This window comes from Panulirus ornatus, chromosome 54 (genome assembly GCF_036320965.1).
Source record: "Panulirus ornatus isolate Po-2019 chromosome 54, ASM3632096v1, whole genome shotgun sequence".
NCBI lineage: Eukaryota > Metazoa > Arthropoda > Malacostraca > Decapoda > Palinuridae > Panulirus > Panulirus ornatus.
This window is the reverse complement of record NC_092277.1, coordinates 8,099,810-8,122,050: the sequence shown is the minus strand read 5'-3', so window position 1 is coordinate 8,122,050 and position 22,241 is coordinate 8,099,810. Positions and strand designations below refer to the sequence as shown.

Here is a 22,241-nt window from a genome sequence, read left to right as displayed (position 1 = left end):
AGTGATGGATTGCGCAAAAGATGCTTGTGGCATGAGAAGAGTGGGAGGTGGGTTGATTAGAAAGGGTAGTGAGTGGTGGGATGAAGAAGTTACATTATTAGTGAAAGAGAAGAGAGAGGCATTTGGACGATTTTTGCAGGGAAAAAATGCAATTGAGTGGGAGATGTATAAAAGAAAGAGACAGGAGGTCAAGAGAAAGGTGCAAGAGGTGAAAAAGAGGGCAAATGAGAGTTGGGGTGAGAGAGTATCATTAAATTTTAGGGAGAATAAAAAGATGTTCTGGAAGGAGGTAAATAAAGTGCGTATGACAAGGGAGCAAATGGGAACTTCAGTGAAGGGTGCAAATGGGGAGGTGATAACAAGTAGTGGTGATGTGAGAAGGAGATGGAGTGAGTATTTTGAAGGTTTGTTGAATGTGTTTGATGATAGAGTGGCAGATATAGGGTGTTTTGGTCGAGGTGGTGTGCAAAGTGAGAGGGTTAGGGAAAATGATTTGGTAAACAAAGAAGAGGTAGTAAAAGCTTTGCGGAATATATATATATATATATATATATATATATATATATATATATATATATATATATATATATATATATATATATATATATATATATATATATATATATATATATATATATATATATATATATATATATATATATATATATATATGCACACAGACATATACATAATTGATACTGTCTGCCTTTATTCATTCCCATCGCCCCCTCGCCACACATGAAATAACATCCCCCTCCCCCTCATGTGTGAGAGGTAGCGCTTGGAAAAGACAACAAAGGCCCCATTCGTTCACACTCAGTCTCCAGCTGTCATATAATAATGCACCGAAACCACAGCTCCCTTTCCACATCCAGGCCCCACACAACTTTCCATGGTTTACCCCAGACGCTTCACATGCCTAGTTCAATCCATTAACAGCACGTCGACCCCGGTATACCACATCGTTCCAATTTACTCTATTCCTTGCACGCCTTTCACCCTCTTGCTTGTTCAGGCCCTGATCACTCAAAATCTTTTTCATTCCATCTTTCCACCTCCAATTTGGTTTCCCACTTCTCCTTGTTCCCTCCACCTCTGACACGTATACCTTCTTGGTCAATCTTTCCTCACTCATTCTCTCCATGTGACCAAACCATTTCAAAACACCCTCTTCTGCTCTCTCAACCACACTCTTTTCATTACCACATATCTCTCCTACCCTATTATTGCTTACTCGATCAAACCACCTCACACCACATATTGTCCTCAAACATCTCATTTCCAGCACATCCACCCTCCTGCGCACAACTTTATCCATAGCCCACGCCTCACAACCATACAACATTGTTGGAACCACTATTCCTTCAAATACACCCATTTTTGCTTTCAGAGATAATGTTCTCGACTTCCACACATTTTTCAAGGCTCCCAGAATTTTTGCCCCCTCCCCCACCCTATGATTCACTTCCGCTTCCATGGTTCCATCCGCTGCCAAATCCACTCCCACATATCTAAAACACTTCACTTCCTCCAGCTTTTCTCCATGCAAACTTACCTCCCAATTGACTTGACCCTCAACCCTACTGTACCAATTACCTTGCTCTTATTAACATTTACTCTCAACTTTCTTCTTTCACACACTTTACCAAACTCAGTCACCAGCTTCTGCAGTTTCTCACATGAATCTGCCACCAGCGCTGTATCATCAGCGAACAAGAACTGACTCACTTCCCAAGCTCCCCTTTTGTTTATAAATTCCACTGCAATACCATCCAAACCCGCTGCCTTGCCGGCTTTCATCTTCCACAAAGCTTTTACTACCTCTTCTCTGTTTACCAAATCATTCTCCCTCACCCTCTCACTTTGCATACCACATCCACCAAAACACCCTATATCTGCCACTGTATCATCAAACACATTCAAGAAAACTTCAAAATACTCACTCCACCTCCTTCTCACATCACCACTACTTGTTATCACCTACCCATTAGCCCCCTTCACTGAAGTTCCCATTTGTTCCATTGTCATACGCACTTTATTTACCTCCTTCCAAAACATCTTTTTATTCTTCCTAAAATTTAATGATGCTCTCTCAACCCAACTCTCATTTGCCCTCTTTTTCACCTCTTGCACCTTTCTCTTTATCTCCTGCCTCTTTCTTTTATAGATCTCCCAGTCATTTGCATTATTTCCCTGCAAAAAATCGTCCAAATGTCTTTCTCTTCTCTTTCAGTACTAATCTTACTTCATCCCACCACTCACTACCCTTTCTAATCAACCCACCTCCCACGCTTCTCATGCCACAAGCATCTTTTGCGCAAGCCATCACTGCATATATATATATATATATATATATATATATATATATATATATATATATATATATATATATATATATATATATATATATATATATATATATATATATATATATTGGAGAAAGGTTTTCAAGCAAGGTGACAGCAAGCTTGTGCTCGTGATAATTATTAATATGTGAGAAGTTATGTAGTGGACGGTGGTGACGACATAAACCGCACTGTGGCATTTGCTGACTGAAAACACACGGTGACCTCGACGCCTCTTGAATCCATGGTATGGAGGAGCCAGTGTCGGTGCTTTGAGAAATCAGATGATTATGCCTTGGATGATATCGAGAACAACAGACTGAAAGTAAAGTTCGTCAGTGACCGTGATCCGAGGACAGCTGAAGGAATTCTCTACCAGGACACCTTCACACTGTAAACGTTTTGCAGATGTCGGGGTAACTGATGTTGCTGATGCTGTAAAAGAGGTGGCCATGGTGAGCATGTGTACCAGTCAACTGTGCTCTGGTTCATTTGACCTCAAGTACATTGCAAGCATTGTATAGTTCCCTGCTTTACTTATGGTATGGGATTGTTTCCCTTATTATGGTGTTGTGGACCTTCAAAATGTTGCAAAAGAATGAAACCTCAAGCTATTGTGTGGCCATCTTCCAGATTCATTCAAAAAGCGCATAGCTGAATTCTTCATGCAGGATGCAACTCCCCAAGACACTGCCAAACTAGTCACTGATTGGTTTAAGGACTGAGAAGTGAAGTTTTTCAGTGACTGGCCCAGGAAGTCACCAGATTTAAATCTAATAGAAAACTAAAGAGGACATCCCTGGGGATAGGGGATTAAGAATACTTCCCACGTATTCCCTGCGTGTCGTAGAAGGCGACTAAAAGGGAAGGGAGCGGGGGCTGGAAATCCTCTCGTCTTGTTTTTTTTTTTAATTTTACATAAGAAGGAACAGAGAAGGGGGCCAGGTGAGGATATTCCCTCAGAGGCCCAGTCCTCTGTTGTTAACGCTGCCTTGCTAACGCGAGAAATGGCGAATAGTTTGAAAAAGAAAACTAAAGGGCACTTATAAAAAAGAAATTATGTAAAAGGGATACTCCATCACTGCCTAAGCTGAGTGTGGCTGTTTGTGAAATTTGGGCAAAGATAGACCCAAAATGGCTTCAGAACCTTCCTGATTCAGCTCCTGGTCATTTCAAGGAGTGTATGAAGAGGAAAGGAAAACCAGTACTTGGTGGTGAATCAATAGTTTTCAATTTTATTTCATGTTTATCCTTGCTGGCTGTGCTGCAGCCTACTTCATTGGCAGGCACTGTAATTTATTTCAAAAGACTCCTTCTAAGGAATACATACATATAAGGGAGAAAGAATACTTCCCACGTATTCCCTGCGTGTCGTAGAAGGCGACAAAATGGGAAGGGATGGGGGGGGGGGGGGGGGGGGGGGGGGCTGGAAATCCACCCCTCTTGTTTTTTTTTTTTGTTTTTTTAATTTTCCAAAAGAAGGGACAGAGAAGGGGGCCATGTGAGGATATTCCTTCAAAGGACCAGTCCTCTCTTCTTAACGCTACCTCGCTAATGCGGGAGATGGCGAATAGTATGAAAGAAAGAAAGAATATATATATATATATATATATATATATATATATATATATATATATATATATATATATATATATATATATATATATATATATATATATATATATATATATATATATATATATATATAGGGGATAGGGGAGAAAGAATACCTCCCATGCATTCCTCACGTGTCGTAGAAGGCGACTAAAGGGGACGGGAGCGGGGGCCTGGAAACCCTCCCCTCCTTATATTTTAACTTTCTAAAAGGGGAAACAGAAGAAGGAGTCACGCGGAGAGTGCTCATCCTCCTCGAAGGCTCAGACTGGGGTGTCTAAATGTGTGTGGATGTAACCAAGATGAAAAAAAGGAGAGATAGGTAGTATGTTTGAGGAAAGGAACCTAGATGTTTTGGCTCTGAGTGAAACGAAGCTCAAGGGTAAAGGGGAAGAGTGGTTTGGGAATGTCTTGGGAGTAAAGTCAGGGGTTAGTGAGAGGACAAGAGTAAGGGAAGGAGTAGCACTACTCCTGAAATAGGAGTGGTGGGAGTATGTGATAGAGTGTAAGAAAGTAAATTCTAGATTGATATGGGTAAAACTGAAAGTTGAGGGAGAGAGATGGGTGATTATTGGTGCATTTGCACCTGTGCATGAGAAGGAAGATCATGAGAGGCAAGTGTTTTGGGAGCAGCTGAGTGAGTGTGTTAGTAGTTTTGATGCACGAGTCCGGGTTATAGGAATGGGTGATTTGAATGCAAAGGTGATTAATGTGGCAGTTGAGGGAACAATTGGTGTACATGGGGTGTTCAGTGTTGTAAATGGAAATGGTGGAGAGCTTGTAGATTTATGTGCTGAAAAAGGACTGGTGATTGGGAATACCTGGTTTAAAAAGCGAGATATACATAAGTATATGTATTTAAGTAGGAGAGATGGCCAGAGAGCGTTATTGGATTACGTGTTAATTGATAGACGTGCGAAAGAGAGACTTTTGGATGTTAATGTGCTGAGAGGTGCAACTGGAGGGATGTCTGATCATTATCTTGTGGAGACGAAGGTGAAGATTTGTAGAGGTTTTCAGAAAAGAAGAGAGAATGTTGGGGTGAAAAGAGTGGTGAGAGTAAGTGAGCTTAGATAGGAGACTTGTGTGAGGAAGTACCAGGAGAGACTGAGTACAGAATGGAAAAAGGTGAGAACAAAGGACGTAAGGGGAGTGGGGGAGAAATCAGATGTATTTAGGGAAGCAGTGATGGCTTGCGCAAAAGATGCTTGTGGCATGAGAAGCGTGGGAGGTGGGCAGATTAGAAAGGGTAGTGAGTAGTGGGATGAAGAGGTAAGATTAGTAGTGAAAGAGAAGAGAGATGCATTTGGACGATTTTTGCAGGGAAATTATGCAAGTGAGTGGGAGATGTATAAAAGAAAGAGGCAGGAGGTCGAGAGAAAGGTCCAAGAGGTGATAAAGAGGGCAAATAAGAGTTGAGGTGAGAGAGTATCATTATATTTTAGGGAGGATAAAAAGATGTTTTGGAAGGAGGTAAATAAAGTGCGTAAGACAAGGAAACAAATTGGAACTTCCGTGAAGGGTCCTAATGGGGAGGTGATAACAAGTAGTGGTGATGTGAGAATGAGATGGAGTGAGTATTTTGAAGGTTTGTTGAATGTGTTTGGTGATGGAGTGACAGATATAGGGTGTTCTGGTCGAGCTGGTGTGCAAAGTGAGAGGGTTAGAGAAAATGACTTGGTCACAGGGAAGAGGTAGTAAAAGCTTTGCGGAAGATGAAAGTCGTCAAGGCAGCGGATTTGGATGGTATTGCAGTGGAATTTATTTAAAAAAAGGGGGTGACTGTATTGTTGACTGGTTGATGAGGTTTTTTGATGTATGTATGACTCATGGTGAGGTGCCTGAGGATTGGCGGAATGCTTGCATAGTGCCATTGTACACAGGCAAAGGGGATAAAAGTGAGTGCTCAAATTACAGAGGTATAAGTTGGAACCATGGAAGCTGAAGTAAATCATAGGGTGGGGGAGGGGGCGAAAGTTTTGGGAGCGCTGAAGAATGTGTGGAAGTCGAGAACATTATTTCGGAAAGCAAAAATGGGTATGTTTGAAGGAATAGTGGTTCCAACAATGTTATATGGTTGCAAGGCGCGGGCTATGGATAGAGTTGTGCGGAGGAGGGTGGATGTGGTGGAAATGAGATGTTTAAGGACAATATGTGGTGTGAGGTGGTTTAATCGAGTAAGTAATAATAGGGTAAGAGAGATGTGTGGTAATAAAATGCGTGTGGTTGAGAGAGCAGAAGAGGGTGATTTGAAATGGTTCGGTCACATGGAGAGAATGAGTGAGGAAAGATTGACCAAGAGGATATATGTGTCAGAGGTGGAGGGAACAAGCAGAAGTGGGAGACCAAATTGGAGGTGGAAGGATGAGGTGAAAAAGATTTTGGTGATCGGGGCCTGAACATGCAGGAGGGTAAAAGGCGTGCAATGAATAGAGTGAATTGGAACGATGTGGTATACCGGGGTTGACGTGCTGTCAATGGATTGAACCAGGGCATGTGAAGCGTCTGGGGTAAACCATGGAAAGTTCTGTGGGGCCTGGATGTGGAAAGGGAGCTGTGGTTTCGGTGCATTATTACATGACAGCTAGAGACTGAGTGTGAACGAATATGGCCTTTGTTGTCTTTTCCTAGCGCTACCTCGCACATATGAGGGGGTAGGGGGTTGTTATTTCATGTGTGGCGAGGTGGCGATGAGAATGAATAAAGGCAGACAGTATGAATTATGTACATATATATATATATATATATATATATATATATATATATATATATATATATATATATATATATATATATATTTTTTTTTTTTTTCATACTATTCGCCATTTCCCGCGATAGCGAGGTAGCGTTAAGAACAGAGGACTGGGCCTTTGAGGGAATATCCTCACCTGGCCCCCTTCTCTGTTCCTTCTTTTGGAAAATTAAAAAAAAAAAAAAAAAGTCAGACAGTCAGTCAGTCAGGTTGAATCAATGAAGGGTGGAAGGACACTATTGGTGGACGGCGCGATGAATACACACACACACCCCACCCGGTCACTTCCTCCTCCTGATCTTAGTAGCCGTATAATAAAGGTAAAAGCCAATCACCTTTGATTGAAGATGTGGCTTCGGCTTTTCCCCTGCTGCTGCTGCTGCTGCTGACGCTGCTACTGACCAGATGATACTCGATCAGGACGATGCACAACACCCACGGACATAATACTTGAAAGGAAACAAACACAGCCCTTGCACAGTGGGTGCGTGCCCCTTCGAGGAGTCGATAGACTTAGTAGTAACCGCTCCTTCTCCTTCTTCTCAATCAAAAGAAAGAAAGGAGGATGGTTTTTTTTTTCAATTTTCCAAAAGAAGGAACAGAGGGGGCCAGGTGAGGATATTCCAAAAAAGGCCCAGTCCTCTGTTCTTAACGCTACCTCGCTAACGTGGGAAATGGCGAACAGTTTAAAAGAAAGAAAAGAAAATATATATATATATATATATATATATATATATATATATATATATATATATATATATATATATATATATATATATATATCCCTGGGGATAGGGGATTAAGAATACTTCCCACGTATTCCCTGCGTGTCGTAGAAGGCGACTAAAAGGGGAGGGAGCGGGGGGCTGGAAATCCTCCCCTCTCGTTTTTTTTTTTTTTTTTTTTTTTTTTCAATTTTCCAAAAGAAGGAACAGAGGGGGCCAGTTGAGGATATTCCAAAAAAGGCCCAGTCCTCTGTTCTTAGCGCTACCTCGCTAACGCGGGAAATGGCGAATAGTTTAAAAGAAAAGAAAGGATATATATATATATATATATATATATATATATATATATATATATATATATATATATATATATATATATATATATATTTTTTATTTTTTTATTATACTTTGTCGGTGTCTCCCGCGTTTGCGAGGTAGCGCAAGGAAACAGACGAAAGAAATGGCACAACCCCCCCCCCCATACACATGTATATACATACGTCCACACACGCAAATATACATACCTACACAGCTTTCCATGGTTGACCCCAGACGCTTCACATGCCTTGATTCAATCCACTGACAGCACGTCAACCCCGGTATACCATATGCGGTATATATATATTTTTTTTTTTTTTTTTTTTTTCATACGATTCGCCATTTCCCGCATTTGCGAGGTAGCATTAAGAACAGAGGACTGGGCCTTAGAGGGAAAATCCTCACCTGGCCCCCTTCTCTGTTCCTTCTTTTGGAAAATTAAAAAAAAACGAGAGGGGAGGATTTCCAGCCACCCGCTCCCTCCCCTTTTAGTCGCCTTCTACGACACGCAGGGAATACGTGGGAAGTATTCTTTCTCCCCTATCCCCAGGGATATATATATATATATAAATATAAAAAGAGCGTGGTTGAGAGAGCAGAAGAGGGTGTTTTGAAATGGTTTGGGCACATGGAGAGAATGAGTGAGGAAAGATTGACCAAGAGGATATATGTGTCGGAGGTGGAGGAAACGAGGAGAAGAGGGAGACCAAATTGGAGGTGGAAAGATGGAGTGAAAAAGATTTTGTGTGATCGAGGCCTGAACATGCAGGAGGGTGAACGGAGGGCAAGGAATAGAGTGAATTGGAGCGATGTGGTATACCGGGGTTGACGTGCTGTCAGTGAATTGAATCAGGGCATGTGAAGCGTCTGGGGTAAACAATGGAAAGCTGTGTAGGTATGTATATTTGCGTGTGTGGACGTATGTATATACACGTGTATGGGGGTGGGTTGGGCCATTTCTTTCGTCTGTTTCCTTGCGCTACCTCGCAAACGCGGGAGACAGCGACAAAGCAAAAAGAAAAAAAAAAAATATATATACATATATATATATACATATATATATATATATATATATATATATATATATATATATATATATATATATATATATATATATATATATATATATATATATATATATATATTCATATATATATATATATATATATATATATATATATATATATATATATATATATATATATATATATATATATATATATATATATATATATATATATATATATATATATATATATATATATATATATATATATATATATATATATATATATATATATATATATATATATATATATATATATATATATATATATATATATTCATATATATATATTTATATATATATAAATTATATATATATATATATATATATATATATATATATATATATATATATATATATATATATATATATATATATGTATATATATATATATATATATAAATCCTCCCCTCCTTGTATTTTTTAACTTTCTAAAATGGGAAACAGAAGAAGGAGTCACGCGGGGAGTGCTCATCCTCCTCGAAGGCTCAGACTGGGGTGTCTAAATGTGTGTAGATGTAACCAAGATGTGAAAAAAGGAGAGATAGGTAGTATGTTTGAGAAAAGGAACCTGGATGTTTTGGCTCTTAGTGCAACGAAGCTCAAGGGTAAAGGGGAAGAGTGGTTTGGGAATGTCTTGGGAGTAAAGTCAGGGGTTAGTGAGAGGACAAGAGCAAGGGAAGGAGTAGCAGTACTCCTGAAACAGGAGTTGTGGGAGTATGTGATTGAATGTAAGAAAGTAAATTCTCGATTAATATGGGTAAAACTGAAAGTTGATGGAGAGAGATGGGTGATTATTGGTGCATATGCACCTGGGCATGAGAAGAAAGATCATGAGAGGCAAGTGTTTTGGGAGCAGCTGAATGAGTGTGTTAGTGCTTTTGATGCACGAGACCGAGTTATAGTGATGGGTGATTTGAATGGAAAAGGTGATTAATGTGGCAGTTGAAGGAATAATTGGTATACATGGGGTGTTCAGTGTTGTAAATGGAAATGGTGAAGAGCTTGTAGATTTATGTGCTGAAAAAGGACTGGTGATTGGGAATACCTGGTTTAAAAAGCGAGATATACATAAGTATACGTATGTAAGTAGGAGAGATGGCCAGAGAGCGTTATTGGATTACGTGTTAATTGATAGGCGCGCGAAAGAGAGACTTTTGGATGTTAATGTGCTGAGAGGTGCAACTGGAGGGATGTCTAATCATTATCTTGTGGAGGCTAAGGTGAAGATTTGTATGGGTTTTCAGAAAAGAAGAGTGAATGTTGTGGTGAAGAGGGTGGTGAAAGTAAGTGAGCTTGGGAAGGAGACTTGTGTGAGGAAGTACCAGGAGAGACTGAGTACAGAATGGAAAAAGGTGAGAACAAAGGAGGTAAGGGGAGTGTGGGAGGAATGGGATGTATTTAGGGAAGCAGTGATGGATTGCGCAAAAGATGCTTGTGGCATGAGAAGAGTGGGAGGTGAGTTGATTAGAAAGGGTAGTGAGTGGTGGGATGAAGAAGTAAGATTATTAGTGAAAGAGAAGAGAGAGGCATTTGGACGATTTTTGCAGGGAAAAAATGCAATTGAGTGGGAGATGTATAAAAGAAAGAGACAGGAGGTCAAGAGAAAGGTGCAAGAGGTGAAATAGAGGGCAAATGAGAGTTGGGGTGAGAGAGTATCATTAAATTTTAGGGAGAATAAAAAGATGTTCTGGAAGGAGGTAAATAAAGTGCGTAAGACAAGGGAGCAAATGGGAACTTCAGTGAAGGGTGCAAATGGGGAGGTGATAACAAGTAGTGGTGATGTGAGAAGGAGATGGAGTGAGTATTTTGAAGGTTTGTTGAATGTGTTTGATGATAGAGTGGCAGATATAGGGTATTTTGGTCGAGGTGGTGTGCAAAGTGAGAGGGTTAGGGTAAATGATTTGGTAAACAGAGAAGAGGTAGTAAAAGCTTTGCGGAAGATGAAAGCCGGCAAGGCAGCAGGTTTGGATGGTATTGCAGTGGAATTTATTAAAAAAGGGGGTGACTGTATTATTGACTGGTTGGTAAGGTTATTTAATGTATGTATGACTCATGGTGAGGTGCCTGAGGATTGGCGGAATGCGTGCATAGTGCCACTGTACAAAGGCAAAGGGGATAAGTGTGAGTGCTCAAATTACAGAGGTATAAGTTTGTTGAGTATTCCTGGTAAATTATATGGGAGGGTATCGATTGAGAGGGTGAAGGCATGTACAGAGCATCAGATTGGGGAAGAGCAGTGTGATTTCAGAAGTGGTAGAGGATGTGTGGATCAGGTGTTTGCTTTGAAGAATGTATGTGAGAAATACTTAGAAAAGCAAATGGATTTGTATGTAGCATTTATGGATCTGGAGAAGGCATATGATAGAGTTGATAGAGATGCTCTGTGGAAGGTATTAAGAATATATGGTGTGGGAGGCAAGTTGTTAGAAGCAGTGAAAAGTTTTTATCGAGGATGTAAGGCATGTGTACGTGTAGGAAGAGAGGAAAGGGATTGGTTCTCAGTGAATATAGGTTTACGGCAGGGGTGTGTGATGTCTCCATGGTTGTTTAATTTGTTTATGGATGGGGTTGTCAGGGAGGTGAATGCAAGAGTTTTGGAAAGAGGGGCAAGTATGAAGTGTGTTCGGGATGAGAGAGCTTGGGAAGTGAGTCAGTTGTTGTTCGCTGATGATACAGCGCTGGTGGCTGATTCATGTGAGAAACTGCAGAAGCTGGTGACTGAGTTTGGTAAAATGTGTGAAAGAAGAAAGTTAAGAGTATATGTGAATAAGAGCAAGGTTATTAGGTACAGTAGGGTTGAGGGTCAAGTCAATTGGGAGGTAAGTTTGAATGGAGAAAAACTGGAGGAAGTAAAGTGTTTTAGATATCTGGGACTGGATCTGGCAGCGGATGGAACCATGGAAGCGGAAGTGGATCATAGGGTGGGGGAGGGGGCGAAAATCCTGGGAGCCTTGAAGAATGTTTGGAAGTCGAGAACATTATCTCGGAAAGCAAAAATGGGTATGTTTGAAGGAATAGTAGTTCCAACAATGTTGTATGGTTGCAAGGCGTGGGCTATGGATAGAGTTGTGCGCAGGAGGATGGATGTGCTGGAAATGAGATGTTTGAGGACAATGTGTGGTGTGAGGTGGTTTGATCGAGTAAGTAACGTAAGGGTAAGAGAGATGTGTGGAAATAAAAAGAGCGTGGTTCAGAGAGCAAAAGAGGGTGTTTGGAAATGGTTTGGGCACATGGAGAGAATGAGTGAGGAATGATTGACCAAGAGGATATATGTGTCGGAGGTGGAGGGAACGAGGAGAAGTGGGAGACCAAATGGGAGGTGGAAAGATGGAGTGAAAAAGATTTTGTGTGATCGGGGCCTGAACATGCAGGAGGGTGAAAGGAGGGCAAGGAATAGAGTGAATTGGATCGATGTGGTATACCGGGGTTGACGTGCTGTCAGTTGATTGAGTCAGGGCATGTGAAGCGTCTGGGGTAAACCATGGAAAGCTGTGTAGGTATGTATATTTGCGTGTGTGGACGTGTATGTATATACATGTGTATGGGGGTGGGTTGGGCCATTTCTTTCGTCTGTTGTCTTGCGCAACCTCGCAAACGCGGGAGACAGTGGCAAAATATATATATATATATATATATATATATATATATATATATATATATATATATATATATATATATATATATATATATATATAACTGCAGAAGCTGGTGACTGAGTTTGGTAAAGTGTGTGAAAGAAGAAAGTTAAGAGTAAATGTGAATAAGAGCAAGGTTATTAGGTATAGTAGGGTTGAGGGTCAAGTCAATTGGGAGGTGAGTTTGAATGGAGAAAAACTGGAGGAAGTGAAGTGTTTTAGATATCTGGGAGTGGATCTGGCAGCGGATGGAACCATGGAAGCGGAAGTGGATCATAGGGTGGGAGAGGGGGCGAAAATTCTGGGAGCCTTGAAGAATGTGTGGAAGTCGAGAACATTATCTCGGAAAGCAAAAATGGGTATGTTTGAAGGAATAGTGGTTCCAACAATGTTGTATGGTTGCGAGGCGTGGGCTATGGATAGAGTTGTGCGCAGGAGGATGGATGTGCTGGAAATGAGATGTTTGAGGACAATGTGTGGTGTGAGGTGGTTTGATCGAGTAAGTAACGTAAGGGTAAGAGAGATGTGTGGAAATAAAAAGAGCGTGGTTGAGAGAGCAGAAGAGGGTGTTTTGAAATGGTTTGGGCACATGGAAAGAATGAGTGAGGAAAGATTGACCAAGAGGATATATGTGTCGGAGGTGGAGGGAACGAGGAGAAGAGGGAGACCAAATTGGAGGTGGAAAGATGGAGTGAAAAAGATTTTGTGTGATCGGGGCCTGAACATGCAGGAGGGTGAAAGGAGGGCAAGGAATAGAGTGAATTGGATCGATGTGGTTTACCGGGGTTGACGTGCTGTCAGTGGATTGAATCAAGGCATGTGAAGCGTCTGGGGTAAACCATGGAAAGCTGTGTACGTATGTATATTTGCGTGTGTGGACGTATGTATATACATGTGTATGGGGGTGGGTTGGGCCATTTCTTTCGTCTGTTTCCTTGCGCTACCTCGCAAACGCGGGAGACAGCGAAAAAAAACAAAAAAACAAAAAAAAAAAAATATATATATATATATATATATATATATATATATATATATATATATATATATATATATATATGTATGTATACGTTGAGATGTATAGGTATGTATATTTGCATGTGTGGACGTGTATGTATATACATGTGTATGTGGGTGGGTTGGGTCATTCTTTCGTCTGTTCCCTTGTGCTACCTCGCTAACGCGGGAGACAGCGACAAAGTAAAATAAATAATATATATATATATATATACATATATATATATATATATATATATATATATATATATATATACATATATATATATATATATATATATATATATATATATATATATATATATATATATATATATATTATCTCTGGGGATAGGGGAGAAAGAATACTTCCCACGTATTCCCTGCGTGTCGAAGAAGGCGACTAAAAGGGGAGGGAGCGGGGGGCTGGAAATCTTCCCCTCTCGTTTTTTTTTTTAATTTTCCAAAACAAGGAACAGAGAAGGGGGCCAGGTGAGGATATTCCCTCCAAGGCCCAGTCCTCTGTTCTTAACGCTACCTCGCTAACGCGGGAAATGGCGAATAGTTTGAAAGAAAAAAGAAATATATATATATATATATATATATATATATATATATATATATATATATATATATATATATATATATATATATATATGTGTACGTGTAGGAAGAGAGGAAAGGGATTGGTTCTCAGTGAATATAGGTTTACGGCAGGGGTGTGTGATGTCTCCATGGTTGTTTAATTTGTTTATGGATGGGGTTGTCAGGGAGGTGAATGCAAGAGTTTTGGAAAGAGGGGCAAGTATGAAGTCTGTTCGGGATGAGAGAGCTTGGGAAGTGAGTCAGTTGTTGTTCGCTGATGATACAGCGCTGGTGGCTGATTCATGTGAGAAACTGCAGAAGCTGGTGACTGAGTTTGGTAAAGTGTGTGAAAGAAGAAAGTTAAGAGTAAATGTGAATAAGAGCAAGGTAATTAGGTACAGTAGGGTTGAGGGTCAAGTCAATTGGGAGGTAAGTTTGAATGGAGAAAAACTGGAGGAAGTAAAGTGTTTTAGATATCTGGGAGTGGATCTGGCAGCGGATGGAGCCATGGAAGCGGAAGTGGATCATAGGGTGGGGGAGGGGGCGAAAATCCTGGGAGCCTTGAAGAATGTTTGGAAGTCGAGAACATTATCTCGGAAAGCAAAAATGGGTATGTTTGAGGGAATAGTGGTTCCAACAATGTTGTATGGTTGCGAGGCGTGGGCTATGGATAGAGTTGTGCGCAGGAGGATGGATGTGCTGGAAATGAGATGTTTGAGGACAATGTGTGGTGTGAGGTGGTTTGATCGAGTAAGTAACGTAAGGGTAAGAGAGATGTGTGGAAATAAAAAGAGCGTGGTTGAGGGAGCAGAAGAGGGTGTTTTGAAATGGTTTGGGCACATGGAGAGAATGAGTGAGGAAAGATTGACCAAGAGGATATATGTGTCGGAGGTGGAGGGAACGAGGAGAAGTGGGAGACCAAATGGGACGTGGAAAGATGGAGTGAAAAAGATTTTGTGTGATCGGGGCCTGAACATGCAGGAGGGTGAAAGGAGGGCAAGGAATAGAGTGAATTGGAGCGATGTGGTATACCGGGGTTGACGTGCTGTCAGTGGATTGAATCAGGGCATGTGAAGCGTCTGGGGTAAACCATGGAAAGCTGTGTAGGTATGTATATTTGCGTGTGTGGAAGTGTATGTATATACATGTGTATGGGGGTGGGTTGGGCCATTTCTTTCGTCTGTTTCCTTGCGCTACCTCGCAAACGCGGGAGACAGCGACAAAGTATAAAAAAAAAAAATATATATATATATATATATATATATATATATATATATATATTTATATATATATATACATATATATATAGGTAAATAGATAGGTACATAGATACATAGCTAGATAAATAGATAGATAGACGTTTGTTAGCAACGATAACTTTATCATCGGGGACGACAGTATTCTGCAGTGTGTTGTCACCACCATCTTGAACGTCCTATAGTTTTCAGGTAGGATTTCTCTTACGGCGGTAAAAATGTAGCTTTCTTGGCAAGATACATGGTATCCATAGAGTGAGGGAGAAAACGGTATGGCAGGTAATGTTATCAAGTGGCAAATACCGGAGGAATTAAAGTAGTGCAATACTCTGGTGTAGATCTTCCTCCAGCACACACATACATGTATAATTCTTTCCCCTTGTGCAACCATGATACTGTAGGTAGTAACCCACACACACGTGGATACATTGTGACATTAGCTAGGATATGTATATGCGTATGAATACATAGAGGCGTTTATATATATATATATATATATATATATATATATATATATATTATGGGAAGGCCATGTGGGAGATGGAAAGGGACAGAGGGGAGAAAAGTTTCCAAATTCCGTTGGTGATGGCGGATGGTTGGTGCCTGAAATTTGTCTTTTGATAGGTGAAAAACTTATTTTTATGTATTTACTGTACAAAATATTAACTTAGAATTAAGATATTTAATAAATGTCACAAGTTTATATCAAAAATTAACATATGGCAAGTTGTGTGTGAAGGACCGAAATATGGTACGGGACAGACGTTCATGGTGGTGAGGGACACTTACTAAAAGGTACAGGTTTATGTTTAATAGTTTTTTTTATTTTTATCTGTTAACTGTTTCAATTGTTTGTATTATATCTAGACTGAAAATTCTTTTTCAACTATTATTGTTTACCACGCGAATGCTAGGTTCTTAAGTGTTAAGTAAACACTATGTTTTATTTCCGGTAGAGGCATAACTTACCAGTGGCTTTTTAGATATTTGGGATGCCCTTGGGGATAGATTTGCTAAGATTGTAAAGGTCAAATAGACTGATGGCAGCCGAGGAACTAGCTAGAATTGGTTAAAATAAACCCCCAAAACAATCAGAGGTTCCTGGGGTCTACCCTCCATCCACCTTTGACTCGCTGCTGATAACCACTTTTTTCTTTATTTCTCAGAGAAACAAGACACCTCTGCATCTCTGTAAAGTTAAGGATTCATTGAAATTAATTCTTCAGATATTATCTGCAATAAGAGGTAAAACTGACAAGTTACTTTGCTCTTTCTCGTAATGAGATTCCTATGTTATTTTCAATGAATGTTTAATTATTTTCAGTGAATGATTAGCATACCTAAATTTTCTAGGTGTGCCTATTTATTTGGATGATATTATCGTACTGTGATATGGGAGGAATGGCTTTACAGAACCCCATGATGACCCTGTTTAGGAGGATACTGGGAAGTAACACTGTTGTACAAGATGTAAGACAATTCCAAACTTTTTTCTTGTATTTCTTGCCACATCGTTTCAAGAATTCAGTTGAGTTAGTTTGTGTTTCCTTGAAACTATATGAAATATTTATTTAAGTGTAAGTATCTTTCTTATATTGATATTTTAATCATGTTATGGATTTTCTCTATGTTTTATGCTAATGTTTATCTTCTTGTGTTTGATAACTTCATTTTGGTACCAGTTTTCACAACACTTTATGTACTTTTATTTCTTATTATTTGGACTTCGGTTTACTATTGCATTATGGCTTGGCCAGTTTAGCTACAACGAAAATGCTAATAATATTACTAATACCTATAAACGGTGTTTTTTGTTTAACTTTTTCTTTTGCTATGTATTGTACTCCTGCAGTTGGCTATTTTTCTTTTGTACCTTGCATCAAACCAAAAGTTTTCATATATATTCCCCTCATTGTCATTGTTTACCCATATATTTGTTTATGTAGATGTTCGTAGTCATTTATGGGGTTAGGGTTATAAAATTTTTGGTACAATCTTGCCCTGGACATTCTATCATTGTATTTTCCATCTATCCTCAGCTTCTATGTCGGAGGCTATGTTTATTATTTTTTTTCATACTGTTTGCCATTTCCCGCATTAGCGAGTTGGCTTTAAGAACAGAGGACTGAGCCTTTGAGGGAAATCCTCACTTTGCCCCCTTCTCTGTTCCTTCTTTTGGAAAATTGAAAAGAAGAGGGGGAGGATTTCCAGCCCCCACTCCCTCCCCTTTTAGTCGCCTTCTACGACACACAGGGAATACGTGGGAAGTATTCTTTCTCTGCTATCCCCAGGGATGATTTTTATTTTCTATCTGATATTTTTTTTTATGGAGAGTCTCCTTACGATTCATAACATTATGTTTGCATTAAACCATGTTCACAGCTCCCTTACTGACTGCCAGTGGGGTATTGTGTGTGTTTTAGTCATCAGTATTGTCTCATTTATTGGACCATTGTTGGGATACTCATTTAATTCCACATTGGACCATTGTTGGGATACTCATTTAATCTTGTATTCCTACTTCTTGTATATTTCGACATGGATGTTATATGGGATATCTTTACTGCCATAAGCTTAACAACAATATTTTTTTCCATTAGTAAGCTTAACAATATTTTCTTCGCTTTAGTGAGCTTGCCTATTTTATTCCCATTTAGTAAGCTTAACAATATTTTCCATTGATATTGCTCTTACTATGTCTGTTCAGAAAAACTAGCACAAAAATGATCTCTACACTTTCAAAATGATGTAATACGACATAATGACTAAAACATTTGAGAGCATACCAACCGCTTTAAAGCTAACAGGTGATCAATTGAGATCTGTCATTCAATGGTGTAAAGTTCATTTTTGTGCAGTGTGTTATTTAGGGTTACACTCAGGCATCTTATGAATTCATGCATATTTGTTCACTACAGGGAGATAATGACCAAGTCATCTCCCAACTACTAATGCAAGCATATGACATGTGCTCATAGTGCCAAGTGTATCAAAAAGCACTACTCCAATAGATGGTCTGACTGCAATCAGTGGTATCACCTCCACTGCACATCGCTGTCAGCCTCTAGAGACTATGCAGAACATCGGATGTGCAGCAACCATTCAGAAAACAACTTACAAAACGCCATCACAAACACCTTCAACTTGAGCACAAATTTCCCTTAAACAACATTAAAGAGTGCCTTTTCTCAGTCTTCACAAATAGTCATTTTACTCCACAGAACTGTAATGACATACTTAGATCATTTTACTCCACAGAACTGCAATGACATACTAAAGATTTTGCAGTTCAGTGCCAGTAACATCAAGGGTAAAACACAGAAATACTCAGCCAGTTCAGAATGCAATATCCATGTAGTACTCATCTAAGAAACCAGTCTCATATCCAGATCTATCCTCCCACCTTTCCAAACCCACACTGCTGTAAAAAATAACAGACAACAGGGACAAGGAGGAGGTGCCCATAACACTTGTCCACCAAACCAAACTTTTCTCCACCACTGACACCACAGAACAGCTTACAGACAACAACAACACCCTAGAAATACACTACCAGCTGCAACATGATCAACATCTGCATACCTTGTCATTCCACATGTCTCCTAAGATACACTGCTCAAAAGCAGACCCTCAGTTGGATGCTCTCATATTTTTAAGATTTGAATGTCCACTTGGTTCAGCATTCACACTTATGATCCCCAGGGTGAACTTCTTATAAACCAACTGCAACTTCTCATTATCCCTAACCTATGCAACCAACCAACCAGACTCCAACTCCCCCACCTCCTGTAGTTGACCTTGCAAAACATCACATTTTGCTCACACCATCACTACATGCATGGATGGTACAGGAACTATGCTTTGACCACTTGTCCATCCTGAGCACACTCCATCCATCTCACCCAATCAACACAAAAAAAAAAGAAATACAGGAAAGCAGACCAGGCAGCCTTCACTCAGCACATGGAAAGAAAGCTTTAAAACATCAGTGTAGATGATGTTTCATTCCTAGATTATGCAGTCATATTTCATCTGCACCTCCAAATAAACCAGCCAAAAGCATATACCACAAGTGCATAGAAAGAAATATACCCCCAAATTTCTCCACATAAGTTACTTTCTATCAATCCATATCTCTGATGCCTATTCCCAACTGGAGCTCCCTCAAGGGGGTGGCCACAGCAGTAGGGTTTACATGACCAGTAAACTCTAGTGCTTCTTCTTAGCTTTTAGTGCCTCACCCTTAACAGGCCATTGGCAGAGGGCAGTTTTAGTGCAATGTTAGCAGAGGCTTCTACCTAATGTTCCTACTGACTACTTTTATCTGATGCTCCTGCCACATGTTCCTACCTATTACTTCTACCTAATGTTTCTACCTAATGCTCCTGCCTAAATGTTCCTATTGCTCCTAACATTTTTCCAGAAGGCATGGCTATCGTATAGTGCTCACTGTAGGAAGTCTAGTTGCAAAGAATGAGTTGTGTTAAGTTTTGCCAAGTGTTATGTATGACAATGAGAGATTGTATATTTGAGGACAGAATGCCAGTAGTCCACATGTGGGTGAGGCAGAAAGAAATAACAGCTACCTGTGTCAGAGGAGTGCAGCTTGACAGCCACTGAAATGCTGGCTCACTACAGAAGCATAACCAAACCTCCCAATACCCAAGTGGTTAGTACTGGTAATATACCTCCTTGGTTGTTGGCTGCATACAAACTACTACCAACTCCCAGAAGTTATACACCTCATAAAGTAAAGAAACCAGCTCAGACATAATCACTCACCATTAATAGAAATCAGAGATGAAATCTGAATTCTTAAATACACCATCACTAACCTAATTATATAGAGACAAACTGATAACCGGCACTCCTTCCCCAACATAGTGAGCCACAAGACCCACAGCACCCAACTCTGGCACACATTAAAGAAAATCCACTTGTTGAACCAATCCCCGCTCATGAAGCACTCCTGATTTGTATGAAAATCCCTTCTCTCAAAAAACTTACAGACATACTCATGAGACGCTCCTCAAAGAATTATCCACAAACCAACGTCATGTCTGAACAGGAGAATTGTGAAAAACCTACCCAAAATCCATCCAGAGACAATTGTCCACCTTCACTCCCACTCATACAAGCAATGCCTTTAAAATCTTAAGGAACTTTCCTCCTACAGACCCTGATAACATTACAGACTTTTACTTAAAACACTGTGAGGGCCCATTTGCTATTGGGTTTGGAAGCCTCTCATCAACATGCTCTTAAACTAGCCCAAATACAGCAGTCACACAACCAGTCTTCTTCCATCTACAACAGTGTGCCTAGACTGAAGATCTGCAGACTTTGCACATGCAATGAGAATGAAAAATTAAGGTTTTTCCTAGTCATTATGTTACAGTCTTAAATTTTTTGAGTCTGTTTAGCATGGGAAGTAACTCATAGATGGTTGTGGCGTGTGAGTACATTCCAAAAAATGGGTAGTAAGAATAACAGTGACCTGAACTGGACACTCCAAAATGTATAATTTTTTGAGAAAATTCGTAGAAATTGTTAGGGATGAATATTTCATAATTAAAGGTTCAGCTAAGGAGTCAAAATTTTCCATTAGTTGCTTATATATTAGATATGTGGGTCCTCGCTTCTCTGATATCTATAGAAAGTATACCTTTGATAGAGGTTATGTTTTGATATCCTTTCAGTTCTGTGTAACCCTTAAACCTGCACCTTTGAAATGCATTTTGTTTCCTAATTTTCTTATTTGTGACCTCCTAAGGCGTATTTGAAGGCAAGCTTGCCGCCACCACATTGATGGATCTATTAAGTCTTGCAGCACAACAGATGCTGCTGTCCTCAAGGCAAATGACTTGCAGGTTGAGGTCAAGAATCTTTTTTAAGCTTATATCAAGAGAACTGATATGACATACTATTTGTTGTACAAGTATGTAGCTATTTTTCTGACAATAAAATGTATAATCAGTTAATTTTTCAAAAATCAGTTTGATGAATCCTCCCCTGAGCCCTTGCTAAATTCAGAATAAGATGAATTAAGAAGTTGTAGCAGATGATGGAAAAGACTTACAGTGCACTTAAGGTTACAGGTGCTTGACCAGGAGGCATCATAAAATCTAGAAACTGCCATTCCCTCTCAGACAAGTCAACAGACCCTGCAGTCTCAGCCATCTTTTTCAGACCAACAGCCCCAACTATTCCAAGGTCAGACTTGAATGAAAGCTTTCTTAGTAATATTGTGAAAGTTCCTGCAGCAGTGTAGAACTTTCAGAGCTATGTTGTACATAGATATGGTAAAGGCTACTCTTAGAATGTCAGATATGATGCAGAGGTTTCATATAATGAATCATTCTTTCATGTTTAAAGGAGTACTGACTCATAAGTAGTGATGGATTAGTTCCAGAGCCCTTTTTTGTGCTTCATTGAGAAAGTAAACGTATCTGCTACTGCTAGCATCATGACACACCTGTTTTATGCTGAACTAGCATTTCATTGTCATATTGAGAGAGTACTATGGAGGCTTCCAGTACTGTGACTACATACATGCATACAGGAACCATGAACAGGGCCCAGCTGGCTACCTAATGGTGTACTCACCACCCAAGAGTGCCATGGAATTTCCTGTCAAGTGAAAAAATGTTACTAGTATATCATTATGCACAGGGACTGAAAACATCTTATCTTAAAACAAGGTGTAGGGAAATGGAATGGCGTTGGTCATAGAGAACAAGAGCAAATGAAATATACAGTAGCATGACAGGCATGAAAAAGCTAGTCATCTGAATAGTTAAAACAAATTTTATGATTATAGTATAGATATCAAAACAGAGGTTACAAAAATGACATTAACCAACTTGCAATAAGCATGAACTGAGGGCTCATATGATCATAACCCAACTATGTGTAGCACCCAGAAACAAATGAGGTGGCAAATTTGAAT

The 22,241-nt window shown here is 39.6% G+C and overlaps 1 protein-coding gene across 3 annotated transcripts in view; it reads left to right on the top strand.

The window, feature by feature from the left end:
* The first annotated feature begins 15,431 nt into the window (after positions 1 to 15,431).
* Positions 15,432 to 22,241, top strand: part of LOC139765374 (uncharacterized) — a 55,797-nt gene continuing 48,987 nt past the window's right edge. The window contains exons 1-2 of one of the 3 annotated variants that reach the window (XM_071692749.1): positions 15,432 to 15,484; positions 16,459 to 16,537. The gene's annotated coding sequence lies outside the window, so the exon portion shown is untranslated. Of the gene's footprint in view, positions 15,572 to 16,458; positions 16,538 to 22,241 lie in introns of all 3 variants that reach the window. The other 2 variants (XM_071692751.1, XM_071692750.1) reach the window with 2 other exon arrangements.